Source organism: Papio anubis, chromosome 14, assembly GCF_008728515.1.
Source record: "Papio anubis isolate 15944 chromosome 14, Panubis1.0, whole genome shotgun sequence".
Lineage (NCBI taxonomy): Eukaryota > Metazoa > Chordata > Mammalia > Primates > Cercopithecidae > Papio > Papio anubis.
Window position 1 is genome coordinate 11541117 of NC_044989.1, and position 19592 is coordinate 11560708.

General features: G+C 49.0%; 1 protein-coding gene across 12 annotated transcripts in view; it reads left to right on the top strand.

Annotated features, from left to right (window-relative positions):
- Positions 1-19592, top strand: part of LPIN1 (lipin 1) — a 142584-nt gene that overhangs the window by 61192 nt on the left and 61800 nt on the right. The window contains exon 1 of one of the 12 annotated variants that reach the window (XM_021924588.2): positions 1194-1285. The exons of 10 other annotated variants lie outside the window; for them this stretch is intronic. The gene's annotated coding sequence lies outside the window, so the exon portion shown is untranslated. Of the gene's footprint in view, positions 1-1193; positions 1286-14572; positions 17815-19592 lie in introns of those variants that run through there. One more of the 12 variants, XM_021924589.2, reaches the window with a different exon arrangement.

Here is a 19592-nt window from a genome sequence, read left to right on the forward strand (position 1 = left end):
AAAGAAGTAAATTAGATCATATAATTCCCAGGTTTAAAATTCTTTTTGGACCAGGTGTGGTGGTTCACACCTGTAATCCTGGCACTTTGGGAAGCCAAGGTGGGAAGATTGCTTGAGCCCAGCTTGGGCAACATAGGGAGACCTTGTCTCTACAAATAATTGAAAAAATTAGCTGGGCGTGGTGGCCTGCACCTGTGGTCCCAGCTACTTGAGAGGCTGAGGCAGGAGGATTGCCTGAGGCCAGAAGGTGAAGGCTGCAGTGAACCAAGATTGTGCCACTGCACTATAGCCTGGGTGACAGAGTTGGACCCTGTCTCAAAAAGAATTGGTTTTGGAATAACATCTAAATAATACCTAAACTGCTTGCCTTGGCCTACAAGACTTGAATATTTGGCCCCTGCCTCCCCTCCAGCCCCCAGCGCCAGCCCCAGGACCTTTGCATCTGCCATTTCTGCTCTCCAGAAAACCCTGCGTCCTCCCCCGTCTTTGTAGACATAGGTGTTTCCTGTCATTTAGAGTTTCAGTTCAAATGTGACACCCTCCCATTGATGGAAATCATTTCACCACCAGACGTTATGTGGCTCATTGTTTATCCCCTGCCTGCCTCCCAGCGCCTGGAGGGGCGCAGGGAGCTGCCTGTCCCTCCTGTTCAGAGCCACCATTCCGCACCTGGACCACCGCTTGGCAGAGGCGAGAGTGGAAGCTGTCACCATCAGGATGAAGGACAGGGGTGACCCAGCGAGGAGAAGCTAAGAGGAGATGGCGATAGGTCAACGCGATTGCGCCTTTATGGTGCAGGGTGAGGGTCAGAAAAGTCAAGGACGGGCTCAGGCCCCGCCACTGGTGATGAGCGGGACCCACAGGACCGACGAGATCGCGGCCAGGCCCTGGGAGGCTTACTTGGACATTTACCTGGCTGCCTTTTCTCTGCTCCCCTCCGTCCTCACTCCCCCAGTCATCGGCATAGGTCAATTCAGAGTGTTGAAGAAATACACAAGTTTGGCTCTGGAAAGGAAAATCAGAAAAGCGGCCTAAGGGGCCCCACCCCCAGGAACGCTAAGGTAGGCGGCCAGGGGTGAGCGGGCAGAGCGGGCCAGCGGGCCCTGAAAGCAGCCGGGCAGCCAGCGCCTCCCGAGTCCCCCTCGCGCCGCCCCACTTGCCCCGCCCCGGCCCCGCCCCCGGCCTCTGCCCCCGCCCCTGCTCCGCCCCCGAAGGCGAGCTGAGCTGACAGCGGGCGACCGGCTGGGTGTTTGCATACAAAGGCGGCCACGCGCGGCGCCGCTCGGTGAGTAGTCGCCGCCTCCAGCCTGCCGCTGTGGAGCCCGGGCCGCAGCCTCGGGTTAGGCGGGGCGAGGCGCGGCGCAGGGGCGCTGAGGGCGCGTGGCGAGGCGGGGGCTCGGCCCCGGGGGCCCGATTACCGACGGCCGGGCTACGTCCCCCGCGGCCCTCTACGGGAAGTGGTTCGGAGGAGGGAGGCGGGGAAACAGGCCCTGGAGGCCGGGAGGGCCTCGCGAGCATCCCTCCGGCCTGGCTTTCCTTGCGCGCCGCGAGGCCGGGCGTGGGCTCGGCCTGGCTGATCTCGAGCGGCGTGGGGGCCCCAGGGGGCTGCCGCGCAGTCCCAGAACCGCGGGGACCAGCTCCAGCCGGCTAGCGCGGGTGCGTCCTGGCTCTGCGCGATCATCCCCTGCTTTGCGCCGGGGACTGGGATGAGAGGCTTTCTTTCCCCCGGAGTTAGGATTCCAGCGCTGCAATTGAGGAAACTGAGGCCCAGAGAGGTTGACCTCTGTGCCCAAGGTCACACAGTTGCTGGGCGGCAGGGCAGGCTGAGCCCAGGTTGGAATCCCCGTTCTCATATTACAGCTCTCCCCTGCGAGGCCTCTGCACCTTTCTTGCAGCCTAGTAGGTGCTAGGCCTAGTGAGCTCCATCAGCTGCTCCTGCAACATAATTTTATTATGGGGAAGGCCAGGAAAATGCAGGATGAGAAGTAACGTTTTGGGAGTAACTTAAGTGCCGTGGAGCTAGAGTAGGTAATTTGTGTGGTCAGTAGTTGCTGGAGAAAGCAAATTCAACCCTGTTTTTGATCAGCAAGCAGGAAACCAATTAAGACAACTGGCAGTATTAATTTGGAGAGTTTTTAGAACCCAGTAGTTTCCCACAGGATAGAAGTGTCTTGGGAAATCAAAGCTCGTAACAGTTTTTTTAACTGGGGATGTTGTGGTATGGTGGTCTAAGGGTAGTGATTGTGAGATTGGCTGTTTATCCTGTGTTCCGTAGTTTGGGTCTTATGAATGAAAGTAAGCAGTGGAGGAATGTATAGTATTTGAGAAATAAGTACATCCACACATGAACGCTTTTCTTGCTCCCAGATTCTTGTTGAAAGGTGTAACAGTTGGATTTATGATTCTATATTTTGATAGCGCTTCACGTTTGCCAGCATTTGTTATTGAGTGTTTTTATGCATGGGTGTGTGTTTTGGCGTTTATTATTCCTGTTCCCATATGGGGCCCTGTGGTCTTGTGGAGCCAGGCGTGGATAGAGCCCTGGACTTGGGTGGGGAGGTCTGGGCTCTGATCTGGGCTCTGCCTGAGCTCTCTGGGATCCTGAGCAAGTTCTTTCATCCACCCGGGTCTCGGTGATCAGCAGTTCTTTTCTTTTAGAAAAGCACAGGGGAACAAGGGGCGGACCTGCTGAGTCTTGTGGTGTGGGAGAGAACCTGAGGGTTCAGGTGAGAGACCACAGGGATTCCTGGTTGGCGGGGGGATCTTGGAAGTGACTGAGGAGCCTGCCCTGGATTTGGTGGGGATGATCAGCCTGGCCCGGACAGAAGGAAGTCTGTGGGCCCTGCTCTTCTGCTCTTTGCCTGGTCAGCTGCACGAAGGGCCCAGAACAGAGGGCAGGGGAGGGTCAGGAGATGACAAGCTATTTCAGAAGAAGATCCTGAGGCCACCGTGGCCTGAGAGGCGCCGAGGCCGGCACAGAGCACTGGGCTTTGCAGTTGTTGTTCTGACCACTCACAGATGTAGAACTTGGGCAGAAGACTTGAATCCTCTGAGCCTCAGTTTTCTCATCTGTAAAATGAAGGGATAATCATAGCCATTCACAGAATTGTTGTAAAAATAACTGAGATAAAAACGAGCCCCTGGGACATAATATGGGGTCCACGAATCATTGTGGTGGTTATTATTTTAAGGTGCCACAGGGTGCCAGCGAGGAGGGGCTCTTTGCAGGGTTGGGACAGTCCTGGCTGACGCCGGCCTCTGCTCTATAAATCATCCCTGTGGGAGCCCCCTCCCCCTGCCTGCCACCTCTCTTCCGGTTGGCTTTTCCGGACCCTCTGTGTACTGGGTTCAAGGCCTAAAAGGTACCTGAATGAGATTAGTTGATGTGCGCAAGCCTGCCAGTGGGGGTGGTTGAGGGCTACAGGCAGCTTGTTCCTTAGGGTGGGAGTTGCACGGATGGCGGCAGGTTTTGGAGCATTTTGAGAGACATCCAGGTGTCAGGTCCCGCCAGGACACCGAGGCTGGCGGTTCAACCTGTTTGCACTTGCACTTCCTCACTGGTAACCTGGGCACAGGATCTCGGAGCTTTTGAGGGGTTCTGAGGAGGAAGTCCCTGGAATCACCCACTAGCAGCTTTGGGGCTTGTTCCTTGAGAAGGGCAAAGTCACAGTTTTGACACTTTATTGAACCCTGGTCCAATGTACTGTATAATAAGCCCACTCATGTAACACTGGAATGGGGTGTGTGGGGAAAAAAGAGTTGGTACAAAACCCAAGCAGAGCCTTTCAGTGACGTCACAGGTTCTTCCTTCAGAAGGGGCCCAGGTGCCTGTCAGATGGCTGTTTCTGAAATGTTTGCTTTCTGAGCTGTGAGTGAGGGTGTGGAGAGAGAGGGGCCCATGCCTGTGTGTGGAGGGGACATACCCGCACTGGCCCTGCTCCTTGATCAGAGGATGCACCAGTGCCCGAAGGGAATCTATGCCCCCAGGAGGCCACACTGGGCCCTGGGGCTGCGGGGGTCCGGAGCAAGTGCCCTGACCTCCCTTCCTGTGGGCTGCCTTCCTCTTCCTTTTTCCACTGCTTTCCCCTCTTCATCTCCCCACCTGTAATTCACCCAACAAGCCCTTAGCAGCTGGGGTTGGGGTGGGGTCTGTGCAGGCAGGGATATGTTCAATAGTGGGTTTCTGCCTGTAGAAAGCTCTGGGTCTGGGTCCAGGCTGACACTTTTCACAATAAGGTATGTGGCCCAGGAGTCTTAAAACCTCAGCACAGTGTCTGGCCCACAGGCTGTTCTGCACTCTGAGGGATGCAGGGTGCCTTGTGCCATTCCCACTCCCAGCTGAGAGGTTGGGAGGAACCAGATGGACTGGGCTCCATCAGGAGAGAAGCCAGAAGCATTTTCACACCGGCGGTCATGGCTACAGGGGGATGGCTACAGTGGATTTTTCAACCCACTGACCACATTTTGTGATTCTTGCAACAACTTAGAATTTTCGGCTGATGCTGAATGCTGGGGCTTTCCAGAAAAAGCTGTAGACTGTTAGAACAGGCACTTTGCTCTGTAAGGAGGCCTGTTTGTTCCAGAGTGTAAGCTGATTTGCATTGGCTCACAAAGCTGTCCACAGACCCTGCATGGGAGACACAACCAACACCCCCATGTGCCTGCTGGCACGTACTTGTGCCCCCCACCCCCCTGGCCTTGCCCCCTGGAAACCCTTGCTCCTCTTCCCTTGCCCTCTGTCCCCTTAGCCACACACACTCACGTTTTGATGAAATCGTCCTCTGTTCATGGATCTCACTAGGCCATAGGTCTTCAGTTTACAAGACAGGAGACAAGCAACAAGGGTTTTAGGATAACCAGCACCCGACAAAGCACGTGCCCAGACAACTGTTCTGGCAAAAGAATGTCCCGCCATTGGACCCTGCAATGCCAGAATGCCACCAGTCTCAGGGTGGCCTCTTTGGGCTCAGATTTGGGGCAAATGAGAACGTGTTACCACCCTGGTGGAACGTAGGCATAGCCTTCAGATAGTTCTGTATTCATTTTAACCAGTAATGTTCTTTGCCTCTGTCTTTTTGGGAAGGTACCATTTACGTAGGTGATCTATACAAAGTCCTCTCCAGCAAGAGACGTTATTCAAAGACTGGGTTTTGTCTGGAACCAGTTTGTGGTCACAGAGTTAGCACCTGGTTTTTATTTGGTGCATGTGCTTTGAAAAGTACTTTATGTTTACTGCCTCACAACAGTCCTATGAGGTGGCTGTGCTGATGTCATCCCTTTTTATAAAATAGATGTGAAACCGCAGTGCAGACAGCTTAGTAACCTGTCCATGGCCACAGAGTTAGTGGAAGGTGGAGGCAGGATTTGAATACCTCTTACCTACTGAGCTATATTGTCTCCTAATAGATAGTGCCCTGGAACATCCAAGTGATATTTGCCCACCCCCCAATTGCTGGGGTGTGATAGGGGTGGGGGGTGATACAGAAATAAAGTTATAGGGGTAGAACATTCTTTTTGACCAAGACACGAATTTGGACAGAGGGCTTTTGAAAGTGTGTAGAGAGAGCGTGCCATCGGGTCTTCAAAGGAAAAGAACTTTCTGTCGTTCATCAGTGAGCTAAATAATTGAGCCAAAGGATCGGAGTCAAAGCCTCAGGCTGTTTGGCCCTGCATAGTGGTCACACCATATTTAGATGTCTGCACCCACCTTTATCCAGGCCATTTGTATTTCTTGGCAGGAACCTGAGAACAAGCGTCACCTGGGATTGTAGTGTCTGAGGGTTGCAAAGTCTCAGCGCTGGAGGAGTTGAGTGATCACTCATCTGACCTTCCCTTCAAAGCGGGAGTACCCCTGTCCAGCACCCTCTTCTGTCTCAGTGGTTTCAGTGATGGGGAGACCCTGAGACTGAGTGGACCAGAGTTTTCCATCCTTCACTCCCAGTTCTCTGAGGTCACTAATAATTGATGTGAAATACATGCAGACATAAAAAACAAAAGCTAGAAAGCAACATTATGGGAAGTATTTATGATAAACAGTGAAGATCTCTTCCTCCTTTTCCCAGGCTGGTCCCAGGGATGAATCTTGTGAATCTTGTTTTGTATATAGCTCATTCCATATTTTTTTTATGCATATCAAAATATGTACACATGTAATTTTTAAAAAATGGGTTCGGCTGGGCACTGTGGCTCACACCTGTAATCCCAGCACTTTAGGAGGTTGAGATGGGCGGATTATGAGGTCAGGAGATCGACACCATCCTGGCTAACATGGTGAAACCCTGTCTCTACTGAAAATACAAAAAAATTAGCTGGGCGTGGTAGCAGGTGCCTGTAGTCCCAGCTACTCAGGAGGCTGAGGCAGGAGAATGGCATGAACCCGGGAGGTGGAGCTTGCAGTGAGCCGAGATCGTGCCACTGCACTCCAGCCTGGGCGACAGAGTGAGACACCATCTCAAAACAAAACAAAACAAAACAAACAATAAAACCCCACAGTGGGTCCATGTTATGAGTATTTTTTACCCGTTTTCATTCTATATGTACCTTTTCATGTTAATATTTATGGAGCTACTCTCTCCCATTTTATTAACAGCCTCATAATATTCCATTTTACAATGTGAATGGCCCATAATTTATTAAGCCAGAGTCATACAGATATTATTTCCAATTTTCCCTATTCCAATTAATGCTGCAGTTACTGTTTTTGTACATGGATCTTACTGTATTTGTAAGATCAGTTCCCAGCAGTATAGTTACTGTGGTTTGCCAACATGTGCCCCAAAAGATGGGCATTGCCACATTGCCTACCCCATTTATGACCCTGCTAGTAGTGAGTGTGGATGTCTGATTTTCCTACTTTTCACAGGCCATGGGGTTTTAATGAAATGCTTTGATTTTGGAACATCTGAAAGGCCTCTTTCGATTCCTGTATCTTTAATTATGAATGGGGTTGAATATCTCTCCCATGTATTACTGGCCAAATGTGAATTCTGTATATGTTTTGTCCATTTTTTCTTTTGAGCTGATCTGAGGCCATTTTAAACTGACCTTAGTCTTCTAGAGGTGGCTGGTGTTGGCAAAAATTGTGGGGTTAGGAAAGCTGTGGCGGGGGTTTTGAATTTTGGCAGTTCCAAGAAAGCAGCGTTTCTTGGCAATTTGTGAAGCCTGGAGATGGATTCTGCCAATTTTGAAGTAAACGTGGAATTTTCTAATGTAATCGTGAGGCAAGAAACCACGTGACCTCTGTCACCTCATCCTGACAGTGTCAGCAGTGCTGTCCTTTCTGGAACTGTATGAAATTGTGGTCATGAACGCTTGGAGCTCGGCCGGCAGACCATGTGCTGGAGTTCTACAGATGAGCTTAATTATGGGAACGCCCTCCTGTCCTGGGGCGGGGAGGGGGATGGGCAGGGTGGGGGTGGGCTGGAGGAGGAAATGCCTGTCGCTTTGCCACCCCGGAAGTTCACTGCTGGAGCTGCACATTTTCCCACCTGCCTAACATAGGCAGGGCATTGGTGGCTGGACCCCAGGGCTGGCTGTTTTTGCTGTTTCATCACTTTTGTCAGGAAGTATTGAAAGGCCGTTAAAAGGCCTCTGACTTGCAGGGCCTCTGACCTGCTGGCCTTTTAAAGCATCTCCAGCTTTTGTAGTGAGTTTTTGTATTCTGGACAGGAATGTCTCATGAACCCTGGCATGCCAAGAAAGTCCCCAGTTTCCCAGCAGGTAGTGATGGATGCAGAGCTGTGCTCTTCTGTTTAAGAAGCTCCTCGGCCGGGCGCGGTGGCTCAAGCCTGTAATCCCAGCACTTTGGGAGGCCGAGACGGGCGGATCACGAGGTCAGGAGATCGAGACCATCCTGGCCGACACGGTGAAACCCCGTCTCTACTAAAAAATACAGAAAACTAGCCGGGCGAGGTGGCGGGCGCCTGTAGTCCCAGCTACTCGGGAGGCTGAGGCAGGAGAATGGCGTGAACCCGGGAGGCGGAGCTTGCAGTGAGCTGAGATCCGGCCACTGCACTCCAGCCTGGGCGGCAGAGCGAGATTCCGTCTCAAAAAAAAAAAAAAAAAAAAAAAGAAGCTCCTCAGGGCACTCTGGTCAGGACAGTTTAACCACAGGGACGCTGGTGGACTCAGTCAGTCCAGACCTGGCAGACGGCAGCAGCTATCCGTGAGTGTATGCCAGTAACAGCAGGGCGTGGGCTGCTGCCCAGGTGGCCTGACTTTCTGTCTGTGTTCCTTTCCCTGCATCACCCTGAGTCTGAGCCAGACTTCCTCTTTTGTCACAGGTAATTCATCACCCTTATCAACCGCCATAAGTATCAGTCCACAATGCTCTGAAAAGACTTCCTCTTTGCCGTTAGTGTAAATTACAGGAGGAAGCTAACACTTTATAAATCAATTTCATTTTCATGCAAGTCTTACTAGTCATTATACCATTTTGGGCACTTCTTAGGAGCTTTTTGTGTTTTTAAATGCTTTGGATGAAAATCCTCATTTGTCTCATAAACCTCCAAGGTGGATGTGATCTTGGCGAACACCAGTAACAGTGAGATGTTTGTGACTTTATCCGGTACTGGGCATACCACAGATAGAGTCCTCAGATGCTGAGACACTGCCTGCAGTGTGCTCAGAGGAGGGCGGCTAGGCAGTGAGCAGGAAGCCCCAAAATAGTCCCTGTCAAGCCCAGCTGGGGAGCCGACAGTGCCTTCCCTAGAGGAAGGGTGCCAGGGATGGTCATTGAGCTGTCCGGACATGATCTGTTGGCCCCATCAGCAGCAGCCAGGTCTGTATCTGGGAGCTGTAATTTCCTGCTGATAACAGGAACATAGATAAGGGGGCCCCATCCCAGACTGATGTTGGCTTGGCTTTTGAATATTTAGGCTCCTTGGATGTGCCTTAAGCCCGCAGGTGCCCTTTACGCACCTGCCGTGAGGGCAGATGTGACCGAATGCATGTTTGCTCTCTGGGCAGTAAGTGGGTTTTAGGTAGCTTCTCTCCAGGAAATGATGAATCACTCGGAGCTGAGCAAGTGCCAGAGAAGTCTTCAATCACAGACTGAACCCAGGAGGGTGTTTTGGCTTTTCTAAGTCCTTAAGGGTTGTAGGGAAAGTTTTGAACTATGGCTTTTGACTTTACCTTCTGAGAGGCCCTGTCAGGGAGCGGTGATGCTGCGGGTGAGAACAGTTTTGAAGGTGTCACATCCAGGGCCAACCCTGAGGCTTGCTTCTGTAGCCACCTCCTACGGGAGGTTGTGACAATAATACGATTTTGCATGTGTTTTCCAGGAGCAAAGATCTTTCCAAACTAGTCATTGTGTTGACCACTGAGGATGACAGCCTGGTGGGCTCAGTCAGAGCCGTTGTGTTAATGCCCTGCTCCCACACACACAGCTGGTAAATGCCAGAAGATAACAGAGCCAGACCTTCTGACCCCAATTTTGTGTCATTTCTGCTTTTCATTCTTACCCTTAGATGTCACGGCTGTTTATTTAAACTGTTCGCAGTGCATTTTCTTGGGGAGCATTGTCTTATGAAATTTATGCTCTGGCAGAGAACAATTCCTGCTGTCTTCGTTCCTTCTGGTTTTTAAATTTTAGTGCTTTTCCCCCTCGTACCCTGACTTGCCAAGCTACTTTGAGGGTGGTGGGTGCCACTTGCTGTTTATATTTCGGAATGTCGTGATGGGACCAAAAATAAAAGCTTCTTGCTTGAGATGAAGACTTGATTTCATGAAGTTGCTATGAGCAGGTCACAGAATCTTAGCATCAAAGTGAGAGCCCCATCAGATTCTCGAATTACCTCTACAACCTCTTTGCCAAGTGGTGGTTTGGACTTTTTGAATGCACCTTTTGAGGGTGAGCTCACTCCCTCTAGTAAATGAGTTTTTGGAAGCTTAGATTGTGCCTTCTGCCCTGGATTTGAAACTGCCTCTCTGTAATTCAGACTTCAGTTATAATCTATGATGATGTCTCCAGCACCGGATGCCCTGTAAACACGTGCTCAATATGAGTTGACATTTAGAATTAGATGGTTGCCATCTGCTTTGCTAAAGCCACATGACTGGTTTGGCTTTACCTGGGCCTCCCCCACTGATACTGGATTTATCCACCTTAGATGAGGAGGTAGTGCTGTGCAGAGGACAGCAGCAGAGACTAGGAGTCCATCCTGGGCTCCCCACTCTTCTCTGTTCACTTTCTAGTCATGTTGGAATAAACCTGGTGCTCCTGGCTCCTCATCAGAAATGGGGTGATGATGCTTACCCTGGAGTGCTTCCCGGGGTTGTTTAGAGTCGAATCAGATGTGCTTACAACATATGAAGGAGTTTCATACATTTTATGGAATGTGGAGGTTCCTATGGCCTTTCCCCTGGGGCTTAGCAGTGATGTGTTAAGTGTTCTGAGCACAAACAAATAAGGGACAATGGGAAAGGTCTGTGGGCTCTGGAGGATTCCTACCTCCAGAGGCTGACTCCCCTAGGCTGGACCTGTGGCTCCCCCGAGAGCCCCAGGAAAACAAGGATCAGTCTCAGGGTCTGTATTGACAGGACAGACAACACTTTAACTTCAAACAGGCAATAGGATTTGTTTTCTCAGAGAGCCCCAAGTTCTGTTTCGTTCTGAGTGTCCTTTCAAAGGTAAGTCAAAGGTTAGCCTGTGCTGAAACCCGAGGTTGTTTTCAGCGGTTCTCTTTCATTTGCTCCTGGCAGAGTTCCTCGTTGCTCTTTATGTGATGACCTGCCAACTCCTTCCTCATTAAAACACCAGGGGCTTGCACATGCCCCGTGTGGCCCCCGACAGCCCTAGGCCATCTGTGTCTCCTGGGTAAGTGGAGACCCCATCACAAAACACATCCACATCCTCCTGCCTGCCGCCGCTTCCATCCTGATTTTGGCAAAATGGTCACCACAGGTCAATGAACTTGGCTTGAGCCTTGGTCCTTTGCTCTGGGACACCCACTGGTTCTCAATGTTTTAAGAGTAGGGCTGAGGGAGCTTGGATCCTCTATTTCCATTATATGGGAGGAAAAACATTCTGAACGCAGAAAATACTTTCGCTTTTGGAAATCAGTCACCATATAGATTTAATGCAATTACATCATCCAGAAATACCTAGCTTGGTACACAAATACATAGGATTAGACTCCTGGCAAGTATTGCAGAATATCATCAAAGAAGATGTGGGAAGTTGTTAAAGAAAACATGGCCACATAGCACTGCAGACATCTCCTGGGCCCTGCGGTGGGGCAGGTACCGCGTCAGAAATGAGCAAGCCTCGTCCCTGTCCTCAAGGAGAGAAGACTCACTTCGTAGATAGATGTCTGTTCAACCACTTGATGAATGACAGTAATATTTATCAAGCTACTGCCCTGGGTGACTGGGGCTGGAGGGCTGAGGGAGGAGGTTGAGGCTGAAAGATAGCGTCATGTGGGTGTGTGTATGAAGGGGTCGTATACCTGGACAGCGAGGGGAGGAAACGGAGGAGGCAGGTGGGAACCCAGATTTGAGGGTTAATTATTGTTCAACTCCTGCAAGACACTTAGTTCTTTTCTTTTTTCTTTTTTTTTTTTTTTTTGAGACAGAGTCTTGCTCTGTCACCCAGGCTGGAGTGCAGTGGCGCCATCTCGGCTCACTGCAAGCTCTACCTCATGGGTTCAAGCGACTCTCCTGCCTCGGCCTCCTGAGTAACTGGGACTACAGGTGTGTGCCACCATGCCTGCCTAATTTTTTGTATTTTTAGTAGAAATGTGATTTCACCATGTTAGCCAGGATGGTCCCTATCTCCTGACCTCATGATCTACCCGCCTCGGCCTCCCGAAGTGATGGGATCACAGGCGTGAGCCACTGTGCCTGGCCACTTAGTTCTAAAAGAAGCGAGAGTAGGAAGAAAAGTACAAGTGAGAAAGACTGAACAAAAACGGGGATTGTAAGAGTGCATTTATTGAGACAGTTTTGCATTTGCATTTGCTCGGCCAGTCTTGTATATCATTAGATGTTGCTTACCATGGTATCATTTCATTTCCAAGGAGCAAACCCACAATAGGAAAATGGAGCCACTATTATGTCCCAGATAACGTGCCTTAGGTAATGTTCTAGTTGAAGGAACTAGAAAGGGAATTAAAATCACTTTTATTTACTTGCATAATAAATGAGTGGAACAGCAGATTCCTGAGTCATCCATTAAGGGGCGTGGCCTAAAATCATTCAAATCCCTTTATTTATTTATTTATTTATTTATTTATTTATTTGAGATGGAGTCTTACTGTGTCGCCCAAGCTGGAGTTCAATGATGTGATCTCGGCCCACTGCAACCTCTGCCTCCTGGGTTCCAGCGATTCTCCTTCCTCAGCCTTCTGAGTAGCTAGGATTAAAGGCATCATGCTAATTTTTGTATTTTTGTAGAGATGGAGTTTCACCATGTTGGCCAGGCTGGTTTCGAATTCCTGACCTCAGGTAATCCGCCAGCATCGGCCTCCCAATGTTCTGGGATTATAGGCATGAGTGCCCAGCCCCCATATGTGTTTTTAATAATCAATGCTATTCGAGTTGAGCTTGCTATTTATTATTAATGTCATAAGTAGAATTCTAAGTGGAATATGCTTGTAGATGTTTATGTTCTTTGGTATATTATCTGTTTGGTTCTAACATAAAAACAGTTTCTAACCCAGAGATGTCTGGAAAGATAGTATTCCAATGGGATGTAATAACCTCAGAAAATTTGTATTATTTCAGAAGGTCAAGCTAGAAGATGTCACATTCAAAAAACTTACATTTCTTAACCTTAGAGCTTTTCTGAAAATCCACACTTAGAGAACCCCAGTCTTGCCAAAGGATATTTGTAAGATTTGGCTGAGTTCTCCGTCAAAAACATTTGAACTAGGGGTTGTGGAATCCTGTTTCGAGTGGTAAATAAAATCCTGTCAGGTGAAGCTGCTATATCCTGCCAAATTTTAAGATTAAAATCAGTAAGTTTAAAAGGAATTTGGTATGGGGTGAGTGAATAGCAGGCATCTGAAAGCCACTGGAAATTGAAGCATTCCGTTTGGTCCTCTGCAGGTTTTGTTTTTGTTTGTTGTTGTTTGTCACCCTTGAAATAATTAAGATACTTTCTTCTATAAAGCAGATATTCCCCTCACTGCTTGGTCACGTGTTTTAGCAGACAGCAGGAAACCAACACCAAAGACAGTCATGAGATTAACGGGCAGGTATAGGGAGGTGGGTTGATTGGCTGGTTTTGTCTGGCTTCTTCAGGTAAGTTAGCTTCTTCCTTGAACCTTTTACTCAAAACATATCTGAAAGTAAAATTTGGGAATTTATGCTCAGCTGGTTTATTCTTGTATTCTTTAAACATCTGTCCAGGATTTATTTAGAAGAGAGCTTGGAGGAAGGGCAGAGAAAGAAGAGCCTGGCTGCCTCTAACCTGCCAGCACCCCTCCAGGCAACAGGTGCCTGGAGTGACTGGGCCCACCTGGTGCCTTAAAGGGCATGGTGCCTCCTGGGAGAGGGATTGCCCCCTCCACCCCAAGTTCTCTTTCAAAGAAATTATTTAACCAAATGATATCCTGGCTTCCTGAAATGAGTTCTGGTTAATACAATATTCTCGCTCCCCAATTCTTTTTTTTTTTTTTTTTTTTTGAGACGGAGTCTCGCTCTGTCGCCCAGGCTGGAGTGCAGTGGTGCGATCTCTGCTCACTGCAAGCTCCGCCTCCTGGGTTCACGACATTCTCCTGCCTCAGCCTCCCCAGTAGATGGAACTACAGGCGCCGCCACCACACCCGATGAATTTTTTGTATTTTTTTAGTAGAGACTGGGTTTCACCATGTTAGCCAGTATGGTCTCCATCTCTGAGCTCGTGATCCGCCTGCCTCGGCCTCCCAAAGTGCTGGGATTACAGGAGTAAGCTACTGCACCTGGCCTCTCCCCAGTTCTTAAAAAAAATGTTAATTGTGATAAAATACACATAACATAAAGTTTGCCATTTTAACCATCTGTAAGTGTATGGTTCAGTGGCAAAATGGAAACCCTGTACCTATTAAACACACACTGACTCCCTATTTTCCACTTCTCCCCAGCCCCTGGTAATCACTCTTTCTGTTTCTATGAGTTTGTCTGCCTAAGGTAGCTCATATAGGTAGAATCATACAGCATTTGTCCTTTTGTGACTGGCCTATTTCACTTAACCTACTGTCCTCAAGGTTCATCCACACAATAGCATGTATCAGAATTTCCTTTCTTTTTAAAGCTCAGTAATAGTCCATGATATGGATAGACCACATTTTGCTTTTCCATTCATCTGTCACCCTGGGTTTGCTGCCTCCTTTTGGCTACTGTGAATAATGCTGCCACGAACATGGGTGTGCCAATATCTTTTCGAGACCTGCTTTCAGTTTTTTTGGATATATACCCAGGACTGGAATGGCTGGATCATAAGCTAATTTTATTTTTATTTTTTTGATGAATTCAGACTATTTTCTGAAGTGGCTGCACATTTTACATTCCTGCCAGCAGTGCACAAGAGTTCCAGTTTCTCCATATCCTTGCCAACACTTGTTATATTCTGTTTTTTTTTTTTTTTTTTAATGGTAGTCATCTTAATAGATGTGAGGTGGTGGTATTCACCCTTTTAAAAACTTTCAGTGCTTGGTTGTTAAGGCAGGCCCAGGGTGTAGATGTTGAGTTCCTAGGAACAGACAACAGATTGCCAGGTGGAGCCCGTGACCCTGTCACTTGTTGAGAATTATTGAGAAGATTTCCTGCTTTCAAATTGAGGTATTTTCAGATTTGCAAAGAAGTTATTCAATAGAGGGGACTGCTAAAGATATCAGAGCACCATTAATCTAAGCTAAAGCCACAGCTGGGGATATCAAAGCACCTTCTGGTTATTTGTGGTAGGAAAATACTCCAGACCAATCCAGTGGGAAGGTCACAGAGGAAATTGGAGTCTTGGCTCTGTCTTTGCCATGGAGAAAGCTTTGCTAGGTCACTTCCCATTTCTGGGCTTACTTTTAAAAAATGAGGTTGTTGGAACAACAACTAAGGATCCTTCTCGCTTCCAAATTCTTGGATTCTGAGCAGTAACCTTGAGTTTGCTCACTGAAGAGGGGCAAGGATGCTTGTTCTTGAGAACAAGAGAGCAGAGCAACAATTAAATTATTAAAGATGCCTCTTCAGTTGCTAAGAACTAAGGAGTGCAGCCTTTGTCTTGGAAGAGATAGAGCTGGAATTAGACCTTGCACGTCACCCAGGCCAACATGCCCCCTTTGCAGAGGAGAGGCTAGGATGCAGAGATGTGGTAATGCTATCCAGTTATGAGCTTTCTCTTTCTTACGAGTAAAAAAATATCAACAGTAGTTCTTAGATGTGCTGGCCTGGGGTTGGGGCCTCACTGCTGGGGAGTTGGTCTCATTCGGTGACAAACATAGCTCACCTGCAAGGGTGATGAAGGCAAAGAGATGGGGAACATGAGAAGGGGCTTCACAGAACCAAAAGAGAGGTCACTTCAAAATCCAAAGACCTGGATTCCAGTCTGGTGAAACTGGGCATGTCAGTCCAGACAGCCCTTCTTCACCAGCCCTGCAATCTTCATTGCACTTTGGCTGTCTTCTGGTTTTACCATCTGAAAGGCTGCGTTCCTACAGGGTATCGTGAGAGTCAGCAGGAGATAATGTATATGAAAGAAATTGTACAAAGATGTTATTAATACTGCTTGCACGTAGTTTTAGAGTTAGAGGGTTACCTCTCTTACCAAACATGTTAAAATCTAAGTTCAACATGGAAGGAATAAGAAGTATCAGGGTTATAAAGAATCATTTCTTATATTGTACATCTTTTCAGGAAGCATCCCACCGCACCTTTTTTGCATGAAGTTAAACCCGCACCACTCGTGAACTTAGAGAAATGTGTGTTTTGATGTTTATATATATGTGACATATTAGCAGGACAGATGAAGGGGGAGCTGGGCTCTGGCGTTTACCCCCAGGTGAAAAGGAAGGCAGATGTGTGTTCCTCCCTGAGTGTGTTTGCTAAGGGCTGGGCTTGTGTCCTCCATTGAGAGAGGAGGTGTATCAGTACAGAGAGCTTCATTTAAGATTGTAAAATGCACCTGGGAGGGCTTCTTGCATTCTTTCCTTTGTAGGTATCATTCATGACTTTTGGTTCTCTGGCCTGTTCTAAATTAGAATTAAATCCTCAGTTCTTACTAGCCCCTGCATGCAGGGGATTTGACCACTTCTGAGCGTCATTTGCAAATGGGTGTGCTGATCTCACTTTTGCTTATTTCATAGGAGTTGGGGTAAGATATACAAAAGATATATTTTGTTTTTTTAACTTGAAAGACCAAAGCTTTATCCTTGGCCTTAAGAATGTAGCTCATAAAAGAACAAACAAACCATACAATTTCCTCTACTCTCATACACACTTCTGACACCAAACCTGTGTGTGTCTCTTCCACACCAAGCAGTTCTCCAGCTCTCGAGCACACCAACCGGGTGCCTATAATTGAATTCATTTCAGACACCGTCTACCTGGAGTTAGCATCAGATTCCACAGGCTAAGGGCTCATCCCCACAAGCTGTCCCTCACTTCAGATGCCAGTCAGTCTGGGCCTCCTGTGCGTCTGCCTGACTGGCTATAAATCAGGGGTTCCCATGACCACCTCCTTGGGTTCATTCCTTTGTGAATCGGCTTACGGAACTCAGGGAAACAGTTTACTGATCGCCACTGGTTTGTTGTAAAGGATAAAACTCCGGAGCAGCCAGGTGGAAGGGTGGAAGGGTGCACAGGGCAGGGTGGTGGGGTGGCAGTGGTGCTTCCATGCCCTCTCCAGCACCCTAGCCTCCCAGCACTGCCACACGTTCACCAACCTGGAAGCTCTCTGAGCCCGTTTCTTTTGGGTTCTATGGAGGCTTCATTACACAGGCGAGATTGATTCACTCATCGGCCATTGATTACACTTAACCTCCCTCCCCTCCCCCTCCCTGGAGGTTGGGGATGGGGTGGGGGGTGGGGAGTGGCTGAAGGCACCAACGCTTATCACAGATAGTTCCTCTGGCAGCTGGCCCAGCCCCCATCCTCCGAGAGTCCTCTAATTAAACTTTGGTGTGGTCAAAGGGGGCTTATCTTGAGTGAGGAAAGACGCTCCTTTCACCAGAGCAATAAAGCTCTGGAGCTAAGGGGCTGTTTCAGGAGCAGGGGAAGAAAGCGAAATATCATAACAAAAGACATTCCTAGAAATTATAAGGGGTTTAGGAGTTCTGGCTGGGATCTGGGGATGAAGACCAAAATATATATTTCCTTTTACATCATAATATCACGGCACCACTGAATGGTAGGAAAAGCTCCCAGAACCAACCTGTCTACACGGCAGGTTTGTGAGCCACAGGTTCACACACGTGGTGTTTCCTGGAGTCTGTAGGTGAGCTGAGGTGGGGGTGTTGTCTGTGTGGTCACATGTGTCCTGGGATAGTCGCCTTGAAGAATGGCAGCAGTGTGGACCAGGAGGAGGGGTGAGGTCTCGGGGTGGACTGGAAGTTACGTCGTGCAAATCCTTCCTGTTGGGGCGGTATTTGCAACCACGTGGCTTCACGAATCCACCAAAGCATCAGGTGAATAAACGGGAGAGGAGAAGAGAGTCTGGGACTCAGCCTTGGAGTATAAGTCAAAGCTGGAAAGAAGAGACTCCCGAGACTGGACGACCACTAAGAGGTGCCACGTCCCTGAAGGGCCAGAGGAGGGTTGATGGTGTGACCCTCGAAGCTGAGCAAGGAGTGGAGAGAGGAGGGCTGGAGGACTCCTGCCTGCCATGACCCAGTCCAGGGATAAGATGTGAGTGCCATGGGCCAGTCAAGACCAGCGGTTAGGACAGCAGGGCACAGTGACGGCAGAAGGATGGGAGCTGAGAGCTGAGTAGAGTGGACAGTGATGTGGGCAGGCGTGGACTGCACCAGGTGGTCAGGGATCTGGAGCTACGAAAAGAAGGCCAGAGCACAGTGGTGGCTCGCAGTCCAGCTGCCTTGAACCCAGAATATCTCTTGACCTGTCCCTATCCCTCTGTTTCTTCTGTCTCTACCTCCTTTCCAGGCGGGAAATCGTTTCTCTCCTAGCCTTCCTGCCATCAAGTTTTTTTCTTGCCAGTCTTTACATTGTTACGGTGATGCTTTTGCTAAATCTTGAATCAAAGTGTCATTTTGTTCCAGAATCGGATGGCCTCACACAGCAGAACCCGCATCTCCTGGCACGGTTTCCCACTCTCCATCCTTCCCTTCTGCACATTCTCTGTTCTGGGCACAGCTCCCTCTTCCAGTCTGGTAGTTGAAGCGTCCATGCCTCTGCATGAACCTCTCACTGTCCCGCAGTACCCTGTCCACCTTCTCATCTGACATCTGAGATGTCCTCCTCCAAGCCCGCCTCCAGCGCCAGCTCCTCTGATGCACCTTCTTTCCTTGATCATAACTCCCTTAGTGTTTACTTAAAACAAATTCAGCGACACTGATATTTATTTTAGTTTGTGTGTGCGTGTGTGTGTGCGCGTGCGTGCTACTGCACTCCAGTCACACTCAGCTCACTGCAACCTCCACCTCCTGGGTTCAAGTGATCCTCCTACCTCAGCCTCCCAAGTAGCTGGGACTACAGGTACGCACCACCACGCACAGCTAATTTTTGTGTTTTTAGTAGAGATGGGATTTTGCCATGTTGTTCAGGCTGATCTCAAACTCCTGGGCTCAAGCCATGTACCTGTCTCAGTCTCCCAAAGTGCTGGGATTATAGGCATGAGCTACTATGCCCTGCTAGTTCCTTGTATATTACCTCTGTTTCCTTCATGAGCCTGTGAGTCCCTCCAGGGGACAGGACTTTCTTCTTTATCTCTGTGTTGTGGCCCCAGGCCCTGTAGAGGAGATGGCCTGAATGTTTGCTGAGTGGATTGCAGTTGATAGCCGGCCAGCAGCCCAGAGCACTGGTGTTCCCTGCGCTGGAGAGCAGTGGAGAGAAGTCAGACACACAGGCAAAGGCCACATGGAGATTGTCACAAACAAAAATCCTTCATTTCCCTTCTCCAGTAAAAACAGTCATTTGTTTTTCAACTAATATCAAGTAGCTACTGTGATTGGCATGGTGGGGGATCCTAAGCTGTATGAAATAGTCTCTTTCCTCTACAGTCTTGAGATTTAGTGTGCAAAACCTGTCCATCATGACAGAAGAAGGGGCAGGTGGCAGTGGTCCTAAGGACAATATAAACAAGCTTCATGGGACTGCAGAGGAGACAGGGCCCGGGGCAACTGAGATGAGATGTCGTGGGGTCAAGGCTGTCTGTGCTGGACTCTGGGAGAGTAGAGATTGGTGGGCTTGCTGTGGGAGTTGGGGTAATGGGCCGTGATGGGCCGTGATGGGCCGTGATGGACCCTGATGGGCCGTGATGGACCATGATGGACCCTGATGGGCCGTGATGGGCTGTGATGGACCCTGGTGGGCCGTGATGGGCCGTGATGGACCCTGATGGGCCGTGATGGGCCCTGATGGGCTGTAATGGGCCATGATGGACCCTGATGGGCCATGGGGGTGGACGGAGCATATTCCAGAAACGAGATGAGCTGAAAGTTGAGTGT